This window comes from Chiroxiphia lanceolata, chromosome 6 (assembly GCF_009829145.1).
Source record: "Chiroxiphia lanceolata isolate bChiLan1 chromosome 6, bChiLan1.pri, whole genome shotgun sequence".
Taxonomy (NCBI): domain Eukaryota; kingdom Metazoa; phylum Chordata; class Aves; order Passeriformes; family Pipridae; genus Chiroxiphia; species Chiroxiphia lanceolata.
Window position 1 is genome coordinate 6,613,359 of NC_045642.1, and position 13,724 is coordinate 6,627,082.

General features: G+C 35.9%; 1 long non-coding RNA gene across 1 annotated transcript in view; it reads left to right on the plus strand.

Moving 5' to 3' along the window:
- The first annotated feature begins 2,873 nt into the window (after positions 1-2,873).
- LOC116788979 overlaps positions 2,874-13,724 on the plus strand; it is a 113,914-nt gene continuing 103,063 nt past the window's right edge. Inside the window, exons 1-2 of the long non-coding RNA XR_004357824.1 lie at positions 2,874-2,969; positions 3,422-3,474. This is a non-coding gene — a long non-coding RNA (uncharacterized LOC116788979). The remainder of the gene's footprint in view (positions 2,970-3,421; positions 3,475-13,724) is intronic.

Below are 13,724 nucleotides of genomic sequence, written 5' to 3' on the forward strand. Positions count from 1 at the left end.
ATATGCTGGATACTTTCTGAAATCAGAGGGTTACAGTTAAGATCAGAATTGATCATAAGTATTAATGCTAAATTTTCTCGCTAGATAGATGGAAAAAATACTGGGAAACCCAAGAGTCTTTGGACAGTGTTCTCTCACAGTCTGTTACCTGTCAGTGCTGGGATCATACAAGCAACCTCACACAGGTGGAAATGCTAACTTTATTATAGCAATATGTAATTTCTCAAGAGTCTCTATATTTCAGGAGTATTTTGGCTTCTCGAGACATGCATTTGTAACACAGAAAATATTTTGTTAGTTAATGGGTCAGTTACTTTTACACTGGACTGAAGTTCTAAAAAAAGTGTTTGGTGCCCGGTTTGTGAGAATTACAGGTATAAAAAATATCAGACTTTTTTTGATTCCTCATGACATATGCTAAAATAAACAGAAACTTCTTTTCTCTCTCTCTCTCTTTTTTTTTTTTTATGGAAGTGGCTAAAATAACAGGAACAGATGCCCTATTCTTGAGATTGCCACTTAAATCTAAGGAAGGTTGGAACCGTAATTTAAAGATGTTATTGTACAGTGACTGTTTGCTAGTGAGGGACATAATTTTAGAGTTACAAATGTCCTAATCATATAGCTATACTGCAATTGAACTTTGAACTAACTAGTGGCACTTTATATTATTTGAGTGTACTGACAACTGTTCAACAGTTTATGTGGCAAATTTCACAAAAAAGAAGCCTTTTCCTAACAATTAAAGCCAGTCCATTGGTATTTAAGAGCCATCTGTGAACAGGAGGTGCCTCACTACCAGAAGTAAGAACCATGGCCCTCTGAAGTTTTCAAATGTCTGTCTTACTCTTCAGTGGGGAAATTTCATTGATTTCTTCCCCCCCTGCTTTAGAGAGTATGTAACTGTGGTTTAAAATTTTATTACAGTATAGACCCAACTAGTTTACGTGGCTGATTGTCCAATATCACTGACATGGATTTCTTAGTCTCCCCTCATTTAATAGTTGGAACAAAGCTTTGGAGAAAATCTTTAATAAAATGCAGTAGACATACTGCTGTTCATCTCATCTTCAACTTGTCTTAGAGCTAAGTGGACTTGTTTCAAAAAGCATGGGATGAATGACTGCTCTTGTACTTAGCTCCAGGTTTTCCTTTCCTGTGTTTAAGCACAGGAGAGCCACATCTTAAAATGCCTTTTATTTTGCATTACTTATGTCTATAGAGCCTGTGAAAGAGACTATAGTAAAAAGGGCATTCACCAAGTCCTGGACCTATCCACATAGCTTTCACCTCTTAATGTTTATTGACTGCTCTCTTCTACTAGCTCTGCCTCTTTTAGGTGTGATTTTCAGATTAGCCTTAGGATTTGATGGAGTGTAATTGTATTTTCTTGGCAGATGCTCTATGGTGCAATAAGAGCTGGGTGGTTCATATGCAGTGAGCTGAGGGCTGCACTGCTTGAGTGAATCTGTCAAAGAAATGTCTCATGTGTCCCAAATTCTACCCTAAGGAACAAGTGAGGTTTTTCCATCATTTGCTGTAGTCTTACCAGAGCACATATTTGAAGACTGAAAAAACCCTTAATTTTACAGGGTTAACCTGTAAACCTGTCTGTTCTCCAGGGCTATTTGGATATAACTGCAGTGCTATGAATACTTTTTCTCACTGTGTCAGCTGTGCCTTGCCAGACAGACCAGCCCTTAGCATAACCTACAGTCTTCCCACTTAAACATTAAAAAAATTACTTTTATCAAGGCATTTTTTAGTAATAAAATTACTTATCCCATTGTGATGCTAACAGAATATGCATTGTTACTACTTTGTTAAAGAAAAATAAAATTAATTTCTATAGCACCATGTATTTATTAGAAAATACACCTTCTGGTGATACGACCTTAAAACAAAAATACCATCTGAGAGAGACAGTGACTAGGGGAGTTTAGTCTTCAGAATTATTGTCATGTGTTTTTTTTAATTTTTTTTTGTTTGATTTGTTTTTGGTGTTTGTTTTTGTTTGTTTGTTTGTTTCATGTGTGGTTTTTTGGAATTTATTTATTTATTTATTTATTTATTATGTTTTGTTACGTTATAGGCAAAAATTGGGCTGAAAACTCTCAATGACAATTACAGTGGGATTACCCCACCTTCAACAAAAGCCAGGAAGTACCTGTCAGCCCATAAAACCTGTGCTTTGGAAAATAGTGACATCACCAGCACTTTATTTACATTCTCTGCCTACACTGGGAAGCCGAAGTTCTGCTGATGAGTGATGTGAATTTTAAAGAAGATGTCAGGTTACTCTAGCTAGTTGAAGTTCAGTGAGTATGTAAACATGTTGAGGGGAATAAAATTGTGTTGGATTTCATTTCCTGTGAATGAGTTGTATGGTCTAGCACTTAATCACTTCCAAAACTCCAGGAATTAAATCCCTTATGGCTGAAGGAATATTTTTCCCTTGATTCAAGGTGCTGGTGGATTATTTGATGAAAACACATTGAATTATGCCACAGATATATCTGAAAGACACTGTAGACAACCTTTTTAGTTTATTAAATAGACTGAGTTTGTATCATATATTAGTTTATGTAAATTTTTTACAGACAAGCAAAGAGATAATTTGTGTATTTTCTAATATTGGATGTTACATGTGTCCTGTACTGTTGAATTAAAATTAATTTAATCGCTATACTTAGTCATTTTTCATTATGAACTCTGCTCCTTCTGTGCCTGAGTGCTGGAAGATAATGTAATAATTACTCTAATTTTCTTTCAGAAATTCTCAAGTGCTTAGATTTCAAAAGCAAAGGTTGTCGCCGCTGAACTGATATGTGTGCAACTAAGAGTAGTGAGCATCAAATAGTCCGTCACTGTATCAATCTTTAACTAGTCACACTTTGAAGTCAAGGGAACGGAAAATTCTTATTGCATCTTGAAGGCAAGGAAGAAAAATGTCGAGCTCTTTTGAGATCGTAAGTTCGGCGGGACGTTTTCATTGTTGATTTAAAAAAATGGACAAATAGGAACAAAATTAGATGAATGCCCAAGTTCAAAGACAAAGCTGAGCAACAGAAGTTTTATTAAAAATAAAAAATCAGAACCAACTGGACTCTGTCTGAGAGAGAGGGTTTCAAAGTCAGACACTGCCTTTGGTGATTTGAATGCCCCATAGACACTATTAGATTCAAGGAAATTTATATTTGAACTCACACTGCAGCTTTGGATTGCTTGACAACCATGTTAGAGTGATCCTGTGTCCGTGCTTTTTTAAATGTTATGTAGTAGGCCAGCTTTTTGTTGTCTGTGATCAGCCTTCTATTCACTTCAGTGACACTTCCTAGATTTAATTTGAAATAAGTAACATGAAATTTAGGCTGTGAATCACTCATTTGCTGTGTTTGATATTTGTTCTATATGCTTACAGCTACTGTTCATGCTGAAGTTCTTGAAGGTGTAAACTCCATCTGTAGTCATAAGGTGTGTTTCAGGTAGGTTCAGCTTTTATTTCTATGATTTCTATGATGTTTTATTGCTTTCTATTCCATAAACAGAACACTTTGCTGTTTACTCTCTGGTCCTGCTTTCCAATTTACAAAGGCACAAGTATTTGAGGTTTTGAGGAATCATTTATAGAATTCTTGCAGCATGACATTATGAACAAAAGTTACCTTTGTAACTTCAGTGTTTGAATTTAAAATTGTACAGGGAATGCTATGTCTAGAATTCTTTAAACATCTAAAAATAATTTCCTGATTATTATTTTTCCTTGCTAGATTTTCAAAATTTTATTTTCCCTGTGTGATGTTGCTTTAAGAGACTTGCACTGTGTGTGTGTGTCAGAGAGAGAGAGGGAGAATTGGATTGTTAGTGTTTTCCTATCACAAGGTACTTGAAGTTATTTTTACAAAGCTTTATTTAAATGCTTAAAGCTTTTTTTTTCCCCAACATGATTGTGGGAAAGCATATTTAAATATTAACAAGACAAACACACAACAATAAGAGGTAAATTCGTGAGCACGGATGATCAGATTTGCTTTCAGTCAGAAAAATGTCTGTATTATGCAGCTAAGAATGGTTGAGAAGCAAAGCCTTCCTCAAAATATATTTGAGTTTAACAGTCAACATGACATTTACAGTAGATTATAGGTGATGGAAATACAGAAGCACATATAAGAGATACTTCTGTATGTATACACATATTTTATATATATATATATATATACACACACATATAATTGTTTTAATTTGTTCAAATAACCAAGAAACAGATAGACTGTAAGATACAATTGTCAGGCTGACCTTTCTCCTTTCTTGACCTCAGTTTACATCTTACTGAACTTGTAATTCAAGTTAGTACTATAATATCAATACTGTTCTAGTTTTACATGAGGTAAATTAAGGAACTATCGTACAAAAGGGGAGTTTTGTGGCTTAGCACGAAAATGCAACCATGCCAAAGTGAAGTTGTGATGGGTTGCATCATTGATTTTTATATATCTTCCATCAGTGTTTATGGAATGTCTATTTTGCCTCCCTGAATTAGAAGGCTGAAACCAATGAAATGTGGCCTGATGACTGCCTGCAAAGGAATCTGACCCATACTTGGCATCTGAAATCTGTGAGGGTCCCCTTGGTTTCCCTTGTCACTCCAGGATTCCCGTGAAGAAACTGAAATCCTCCAAATCCCTCGATGACTGTGGCCATTTATTGAAACGGAAACCGCTCCTCTGCCTCCAACGTTTTCTGGGCTGTGAAGCTTTTACAGTTCTGTGAAGGAGCTAATCCAGCTCCCTGCATTGCTCCAGGGCCCCCTGAGGCTAGATTAGCTGTTGGGGACAAAATGTTGGGTGTATACAACTGGAATCTCCTCGGTTGTGAGTGCATCAGTGTGGTGGTGATGCATGCCTTGCACCACAGCCTTTCCTTTCTCTGTTGGCATTCCCTTCATAGAACAGCAAAACACAGGAGCTTCTGGACATCTGGAAACTCTCCAATCTAAGAAATAGCCAGCTCCTGTTCACCTTGATATCTTTAAAAATGGTTGATGAGTCCCGTGCAAGTAGTCTGTGGATGGAAGGGAACCACTCAATGACTCAAGTTAGTTAAAGGTGAATAAGGAAACTTGGTAAAGCAACTTTTCACCTATATCTTTTATAGACTTAAAAAATTTAACTGTCTTATTTTGTTCCTGGAGGAGATAAGGAAATCACTCTCCCTGCCCCTCTCCTCCCCCTTATTATTATTATTACTATTATTATTTTAAACTTCTATGTTTAGATCACAAGCCTATGCTCATTTCTCTTTGTCAAAATAAAGAGATAATATTTTCTACTAATATATTTACGTATTTATATGTTTATCTCTTTTAAATAAATAAAAGCAAAACAATATTCTAAAGTGCTAAAGAAATGAATTCTGAATACTCTGTCCCCATCCTAAAAAAAAATAACAATTTTCAGATCTGCCTGGAAACAATATTAATTAGGATCTGGTTTTTTTGTAAGTTCCAATAATATGCATTTCCTTTTCATCCTTCAATTTCAGATTGATAATTATTAGGGTTTGCCAGTCACCTCTATCAACTTCATATCAGTTCCTTTCCAGCAGGAATCCAAGCTAGTCCCTGGGGAGTATGTGAAATTTCCTGTATTGCATTTGTGCAAGCAGAAGATAGTGACATTTTTAAAACTTGAAGGAATATTCTGCTTGCTACAAGGTAGAAAACAACAACATAAATTTACGTGCTTCAGTATGTAACCTTGGGTCGCATTGTGAATGCATTGGAAACAATGCCATAGGATTTTTTTGCATGAGGTGTGCAATAGTGGGAAAACAGACAGAATGGGCACCTGAACACAACTTTGAACTCATTATGTGAAACAGATGGTAAGCTGACAATTTAGAGGTACGTGTTTAGTGGAAAGAAACAAAAAGAAATAGGGCAAACTTATATGATTATTTCAAATTATTTTAGGGTACTGTTTCATTTTGATCAAAAAAAAAAAGAATCTGCATTATTTTCTTGCTAGCAGTGTGGAGTCTGTTGACCTTTGGGTGTATATAAATCTCCACTGTTTCAAGACTCCATGGATTCCACAGGGGAAAGTTCTCTCCCATGACCACTTTATCAAGGTAGCTGAACTTCTGTTCTTTCTACCAGTAAAACCATAAGGCAATACCTAGTGAAACAGGATGCTAACTAAGTAAGGATCTTGAGACATTTTAATTTTTTTTTGCACATTAAAATTACTATTGATTCTGAGTCACAGTGTTGTGACTCATTCTGAAAGTTAGACATGTCCCCAAGAAGTTGCTGCATCAGAGTCTCATATTGAAATTAGTATTAGGATTGCTTGGCTTTCTGGGGGGAGAATGGGGTAGGGTGGGGAGGTGATGGGAGCAGTGTTGGTTTTGCTTTTGCTTTTTATCCTTTTTATGTTAAAATGTGGGGAAGGGAGAAGTGAAAAAACAATATTTACTAGAGAGTATTATTTTTCTTCAGCTACTTAAATGCTTAAGTTGACACTTTAGTAATAAACTAGATGTTCTCTGGTGTTAGACTGTGCTTACTAATGCTCACTTCCTTTTTCTACCCTTTACTTGGGTAATTCCTACTGGGAATAATTATTAATAGTTCTCTAAAAAATTAGCCCAGTGTTCATCACTGGTTAAAAAGCAAATAGAATATTAGGTATTACTAGCAGAGAAATTTAAAGCAAATCAGGAAAATAATATGTACTGCTGGATCAATCAGTTTGTAAAGTTGTGTCATTCGGTAAATTTAAATTTTGAATACTGCATGCAATTTTGTTTGATTAATTAAAGAAAAGAACCTAGCAAAACTGGAAAGTCCTTGATTGATCAAAAGCATGGAATATCTTTCATATGGACTGTAAGGTGAACCATAATGAATTACATTTTTGCACCTTGGAGAAGAGGTAGGAGACAAGGTAGAAGGATATGCAAATGTGCAAACTGATATACTGACTAAAATTTGTAGTTTGTAAATAAATTTCTAGTTAATGGAAGAAATTGATTTTTGCACTATTTATACTTGTAGAACCCATTATCACAGAACATTGTAGAGAACAAATATGCAGAGGGATTAGGCAGATTTATGGACTATGTTTCCTGAATTTCCTACTGAACCTTGTGGTCTAGGTACAACTTCAAGGTTCTCTAAGTCTCTAGATTCTTAAAGCATAACATTGTATGTTCACTGTGTTCTTCGATTCCTTCAGAAAAGTACATTGGAATAGGCAGACTTAGACTTAGTAAGTTTGTTCATACATTCTGACAGGATGATGATATAATATTCCAAATATTTTGGATTTATAGTATCTGGCAAATGTTAATATACTTCAGAGACTTCTATGCCTGTTTTGAAAAGACTGGAAATAGATGCAGAAAAAAGATATCGTGGGATGTATCTATTTTAGTGTTATTTTATAAAACAGATGATGTTTCTTTATAATATTTTTTACCTTCTGCTTTTTTTTTTTTAAAAAAAAAGTGTTACTTTGTATTTCTGAATGTTCGCAAATATTTAGGTAAAATGCTGCATGAACACAATAAGGGAACAAACAATGTCAGCCTCTCCATTTCCATTCACGCTATTCATGTTTATTTTATTAGAGACATCTATGATTTGTTGATACCCCCTGAACATTTCATTTCTTAGGGGAAGCATAGTTTTAGAGCAAGAAGCCTCTAGAGCCAGCAAGCAGGCGGCGGAAACAAGTGGGCTGATATTGAGAAAAGCGCTGTTGATTGACATGATGTATTGGTTTAGAGTATATTAACTTATCTCACACTTTAAAGAGTCAAAATTAACTTAGGGACGTGTTTAGAATCCTAACACCTCAACAGATGGAAAGCTCCCTTCTTCCTCCTCCTCCAAAATCACCTGGCAAAGAGCGAGCCAAGGCTGAAAAGGTGTTTTAGAGAAATATAGTTCATTCCGCAAATTATTTTTTTACGCTTCTCAGAATAGTCTGCAGCTTTCCACAAACCAGAAAGCATCTTCATAGCTTTTCTTGTTTCCTCATAAAAAAAAAAAAAAAAAAAAAGGAAAAAAAGATTAGGAGTAGAGTTTATTTTAATTGCAGAGCGTACAGTATGTCATGGTCTAGTGCGTCAAGCGTTGCTATTTTGTGTCTGTGCTTAATTCCAACTTTAGACGGACATACATCATAACTGTAAACACCTGCCTGGCGTCATTAAGGATAGTAAAAATATCCCATTGTGGGAGGATCATAAGCTGTGTTTTAGGCAGTTTGTGTGTGATCTCTGACAAGAACATACCGTGCTACATCTTTCTCGCTGTCTGTATTCTCCCTTGGATGAGAAATACGCAATCCTGGCTCTGTCCTTGGCCCCGGCGTGCACACGAATACACGCACAGCATTCCAGCAGTACATCGAGTAATTTAAAACAATTTTACAATAGTCAGACTTTTTATAGAAAAATGAAACTAAATTTAAAACCCCACGAGATTAGCTTTAGGCCTTAATATACACACTGAGTTTAGGGGTCATTTATAATCATTGAGTTGCTGCCGTATGTTTAAGGAAGATTAATTAGAGAAAAAAAAAAGCCAGGGTAGTTCTGCTTTCATTAAAAGAAAAAAATAAAAATAATTAAAAAAAAAAGATGAGGTTAGTGCTTAAAAAAGGATAGAAGTTTTCACATATGGATCCAAACATGAGTAACTTGCAAACAGTCCTATCATCTGTCAAGCCAACTACCACATCAAATTCATAAATAGCAGTGTGTAAAAAGGAAACTAGGAAAGCTAAATTCCACTTTAAAGCAGTAGAGAAATAGGAGTTTTTTAAATAAATTGAGTGCTGCTGGTCGATATTATTAAAACTCTTCACAAGCTTTGGGTTTAATTTTTGTTTTGTATTATTTTCCAGAACACTTCCCATCTATTGCAACTATTTGCAAACAGATAAACTGAGGGAAAGTCCTGACTCCTTTTGGTTTTAGGACAACATGAGCAAGTCACATATTGTAATGCAAGGACTTAAGTATCAGTATGGCTTAATTCTGGCCCACAATTTTCTCTCCTCAAAGCTCAAAGAAATGTGCAGTACTTGCTTTTATTATCATTAAAGTTAGCCCATTAGGAAAGAGCTGTCTACAGTGGAATAATCCAAACACTCCTTACTCTTTAATTACCAAACTACTAAACTACTGAAATATTAATTTTAAAAATAAATAAGAAAACTGATCAAAGATGAAATAACCTCATTTGAATTTTTGTGTTTTTCACTTGCATGCAGGACTGATGGGCATAAACACAGCTTGTCCTGGAGCTCCTATTTACAGTTGCTCATCAGCTTTCGTGTCATCTTGGTCACGTGGGTCTTTGATTCAAGCCCACACCTATTCCTGCTCAGGACACCATTCCTGCTGCTAGAAAAGTCATAGCCCCCACTGTTTTCTATAGAACAACACCTACCATTTGAGACAAAATGACGTGGATGCTCGTAAGAGGTGTATTGGCATAGCAGATGTGATAATTGGGATACACAGACTCTCAGCATCCCTGTCTTCCACTTGCTCCTTTCTAGATGGGCATTAGTGTCTTTCTGAAGTCTCATTCACAAAGTGATCACTTCCTCAGAAAACAGGAAGCAGAGTGGTGGATATTTTCATTTCCCGAATTACGTGGCTCATGTAATCAAATGCTAAATGGTTTTGAAATTTGGTCAATATCTGGCTGGCATTTACTGTGAACAGTATGGAAAATAATTTCAAAGACAGAAACCTCCCTTTTTAATCTGCTGTATTACTGTGTTAGCATGCAGCTCTTGGAATTTTGCCGTTGGTTATATTAACTCTAGCAATACATATAACATTTTTTGGCTGAGATTTCTTGGTACACAACCAACCAAACAGATAGCTTTGAGTAGGGTGCAGGGTTTTTTTGTGATTTTGCTTTTAAGTCTTTCTGTGTATGTGTGCACGTGTTTCTATATAAAAGTTTATATAGCTAGATATTAGTGCATAACAAAACAAAATTTAAAACCCTTCACCTGAAATATAGCACTGGTAGGTGGAACTTAAGGAAGCAGGACCCATGGGATGCCTTATTCCAGCAACATACAGGTTGGGTCAACTCTCTTGCTTCCATAACACCTACAATGTTTCCAGTCCAGAAAGCTGACAGCTGTCCTTCTGACCTATAAGTTACTGATACATTCACTGTAGTGGAGGTTAGCTTCTTGCAGGTGTTTCAGCTGTTCTGGAGCATTCTAATGTTTGCATAAAAACCTCTTCTAAGCCATCCACTTTTCACCAGAATTATCCCTTGCATAGAGTGGCTACCACCTCCAATTGAAATTACACCTTCAACTAAACTGAAGGTGTTGCTAAATCTTTGCTGCATTTATTTACAGATGAACCAGCAGAGAGTGGTACACCAGCAAAAACTGAGACGTGACAAAGGAGCAGGCACCCCTGCTTTCACTGAGAAAAAATAGAAGGTTGATATGGTTTGAAGCTGGCTCCCTGCCAAGTCTCCAAACCTTACCACCAGAAGCCCCCCCCCCCCCCCCCCAAACCTCAGGGAGAAGAGGGAGAGAAAAAAAAACCAACCAACTAAGAAAACCCGAAACGAGAGAAAGACAGCTAAAGTGATATATATAAATATATTTACACTTATGTTACAATTGAAATATATATACAATTTAAAAATATATATAGAATTTCACAAGGGAAGGGGAAGGGGGAAGGGAAAGGGAACAAAACCAAAATAAAATATATATATATATATATATATATATCCCAATCAGTAGCCCGAGATCTAGTAACTAAGAGTTAGCAAAGAAAATATCCCACCACTCTCCTTGGGACAACCGAGAGTCGCTCCGGTACGATCGCCGGCAACCTCCACTTCCCAAGGTCGACAAGGCCCTACCAGGCCTCGCTCCCCAACACGGCAGACTCAACAGCAGGGAACCTGCACCTCCAAGCCGCCGGAAGGAAAGAGAGAGAGCGAAGGCCTCTCCTCCTTTCTTCTTATAATCTGGCTTACGTAAAAATCGTAGGGAATACTGGGTAAATCTGGACCTTTCCTTGGTTACAGACTGGTCACCAAGGAAGGCCTAGCCCAAACCACCACAAAGGTTTAATTGAAATTTGTGACTTGATACTTCTGCCAGTCACATTTGCTTTTCATAAATAAAATTCCATGAGAGAGGACAAGGGAGTCAGTCTCATGGATGTCTAGGGAATGAGCACAGACAATTGAGAAACTTCATTGGTAACTGAATCTGTCAGTAGTGACTGCTCTGGTGTGTCTACGATGAGGTCATGCGTTTGTATCTTCAGAGATATGATATCAAAATACTAGTTTCATAGGTCAAATATGAGACTTGATTGTTCTTAATAGTAATTCCTCGAGAGTGTAGAACATAGTAGACCCTCTAAGTCTCAAAAAATATAAAAGAAGATAAGTCTGAGGGAAAGACTTTTTGAACGGTCCAGTGGCCCATTTTATATAGACAGCAGTAGTAGTAGAGGATTTGACTCAGCTGTTTTTTTCAGTGAATGATAGAAATGTATTATTCAGTAGAGAATTATGTCAGGTAAATTTTTACCAAGAAAAATCCTTCTACTTTGAAAAAGAACCTGAAGACTATCTGAGACCTTTTAAGGTATATCTGTAAATAACCAAAGGCTTCTTTTTTTTTTTTTTTTTAACCATTATGTCAAAAGAAGCCCAGAAGCCGATATAGAGCAGCAATTTTCAGTATACAATTAATATTAAATTATTTTGATAGATTTGTGTTGTGATGTTTGTTTGTCTGTTTTAACAGGACTGCTTTTATGGAGAAGGAATTATTTTCTTGCTTTTTCTCGCTCTGTTTTACTTTTTTTCTAGTCCTGCTTTGTTCTCTATATCCTAACAACAGCTGAGATACTATTCTAGGGCCTAAGCACCCTAAGTTCTTCTGAAAGCTAACAAGAGATGAGAGCACTCAAATTTTTATAGAACCTGGGTTTGGTTATTTTAATGTTCTTTACTCAGCCCCCATTCACTTCATAATGTGAGTCACACTCTTAAAAGTATTCTTATAACACCTTTGGTTCCCGCCCCAACTCCCCTTTCCAGGCTATCAGTTAAAAACTGGAAGACAAATAAATTTTGGCTTCAGCATCCAGCCAGTAAATCTGCAAAGCTGAAGAAATAGGAAGGCAGCTCTAGGGAGATATTCTGTTTTCTAGGTATCTAATCCTATTTGTTCCTTGAGGACTAAACCCAGGGATGTTCTATCAAAATAGGTTTCCTTTGTTGCCTTTGTACACTGTTAAATGCCTTCTGGGGGCACGAAGACCTGAGAAATGGAGGTGTCTGTCATTTTTGATTTAGTTTGTGATTAGTGTCTTAGAGGACATGAGGAGTTACAGTAGGAAGGAACATGATTCAGACCACATAGCAACCAGTTCTCAAAGGCTAGATTTATTTATTTATTTATATATATTAAAATATAGAGATATCTAAAAGGCAAAAGGAACAGGAGATGATAATAGGGTGTTAAACATGCTTCTAATCAACCTTTTTGTACAAATACCTTGTCCAGAGACCTCACTCAGCGACTGAGTAGGGCCTGCAAAGAAATCTGATGGAAGTAGGAATGTTAATAGACTCTTACATTAGGTCTTATTGAAATGCACACTTTGTAAGTTATGTTTCATAATGTTTTAGCTTAGTTTAGGACAAAATAAATCTATCAAACACAGAAGAATTAAAAAGAGTAATTATAGAAGAGAACCTAAAAAGCCAGTTAACTTTTCAACTCAGAGGCAAAATTTACAAGAGGGTAGAGAATTAGACTAGTTTAGTTACCTTTAAAGTAACAAAATTAGGGTAAAAGCTGTGTGCCATCTTTGTGTTGAGATTTATAATGGAGATTAGATGATGGAAGAGGCTCCTCCCAAAGGCAGCACACAGCTGCTGTTAATCTGGTGTTCATGTGAGGTTCATGCTCACTATTGCAAGATTTTTGTTTCTTTCTGATTTAATATTTAGACCCTGTATTTATTCCATGTAAGCTGGCTACCTGTAAATCCTGAGATGTTAAGCACAACTAATAAGATGTCGATATTAAGATTCTCTTCTTAAGGTTCTTAAAGTTATACAGCAAGTACATTGTTTTTCTATTGAATTATTTTACTTTTTGTACAATGTCTTAGTATTTTAACACCAGTCATTTGAAACAATTTATCTAAAGCAAACTGTTTTAATTTTTGTTTTCTGGTTCATATACAGAAGCCATCAGCTTAGAAATCCACTGTAATAATGTCATACATCTTTTATTTTCTCTTTTTACAATACGGTAAATTTTTCTTATCATATGGTAGACACACTTCTTATTGGTTTGTTAAAATGCTCTCTCTCTTAATGTTTAGAGTCTGAAAACAAGCATTTAAGGTACGAGGGCAACCTTGAGCAAAGAGGTAAGAACAAGTTTATTCATATTTCATAATATTTTTATTACTAATATTGTTATGCTTTTAAGAAATCTATTCAAATACTTTATGTATATGAAAAAAATCTCACCAAAATGGAACATTATAATAATAAGTGGATTTTTCAATGCTGAGAGGTTACCTAAAGTAGGGTGGGAAATTTCACCAGAGTTTATTCAGATGCTGATGAAAAGCAGTCTCAAACTATTATTGCACTTGAAATGAGAGGATGATTCTATTGTTCT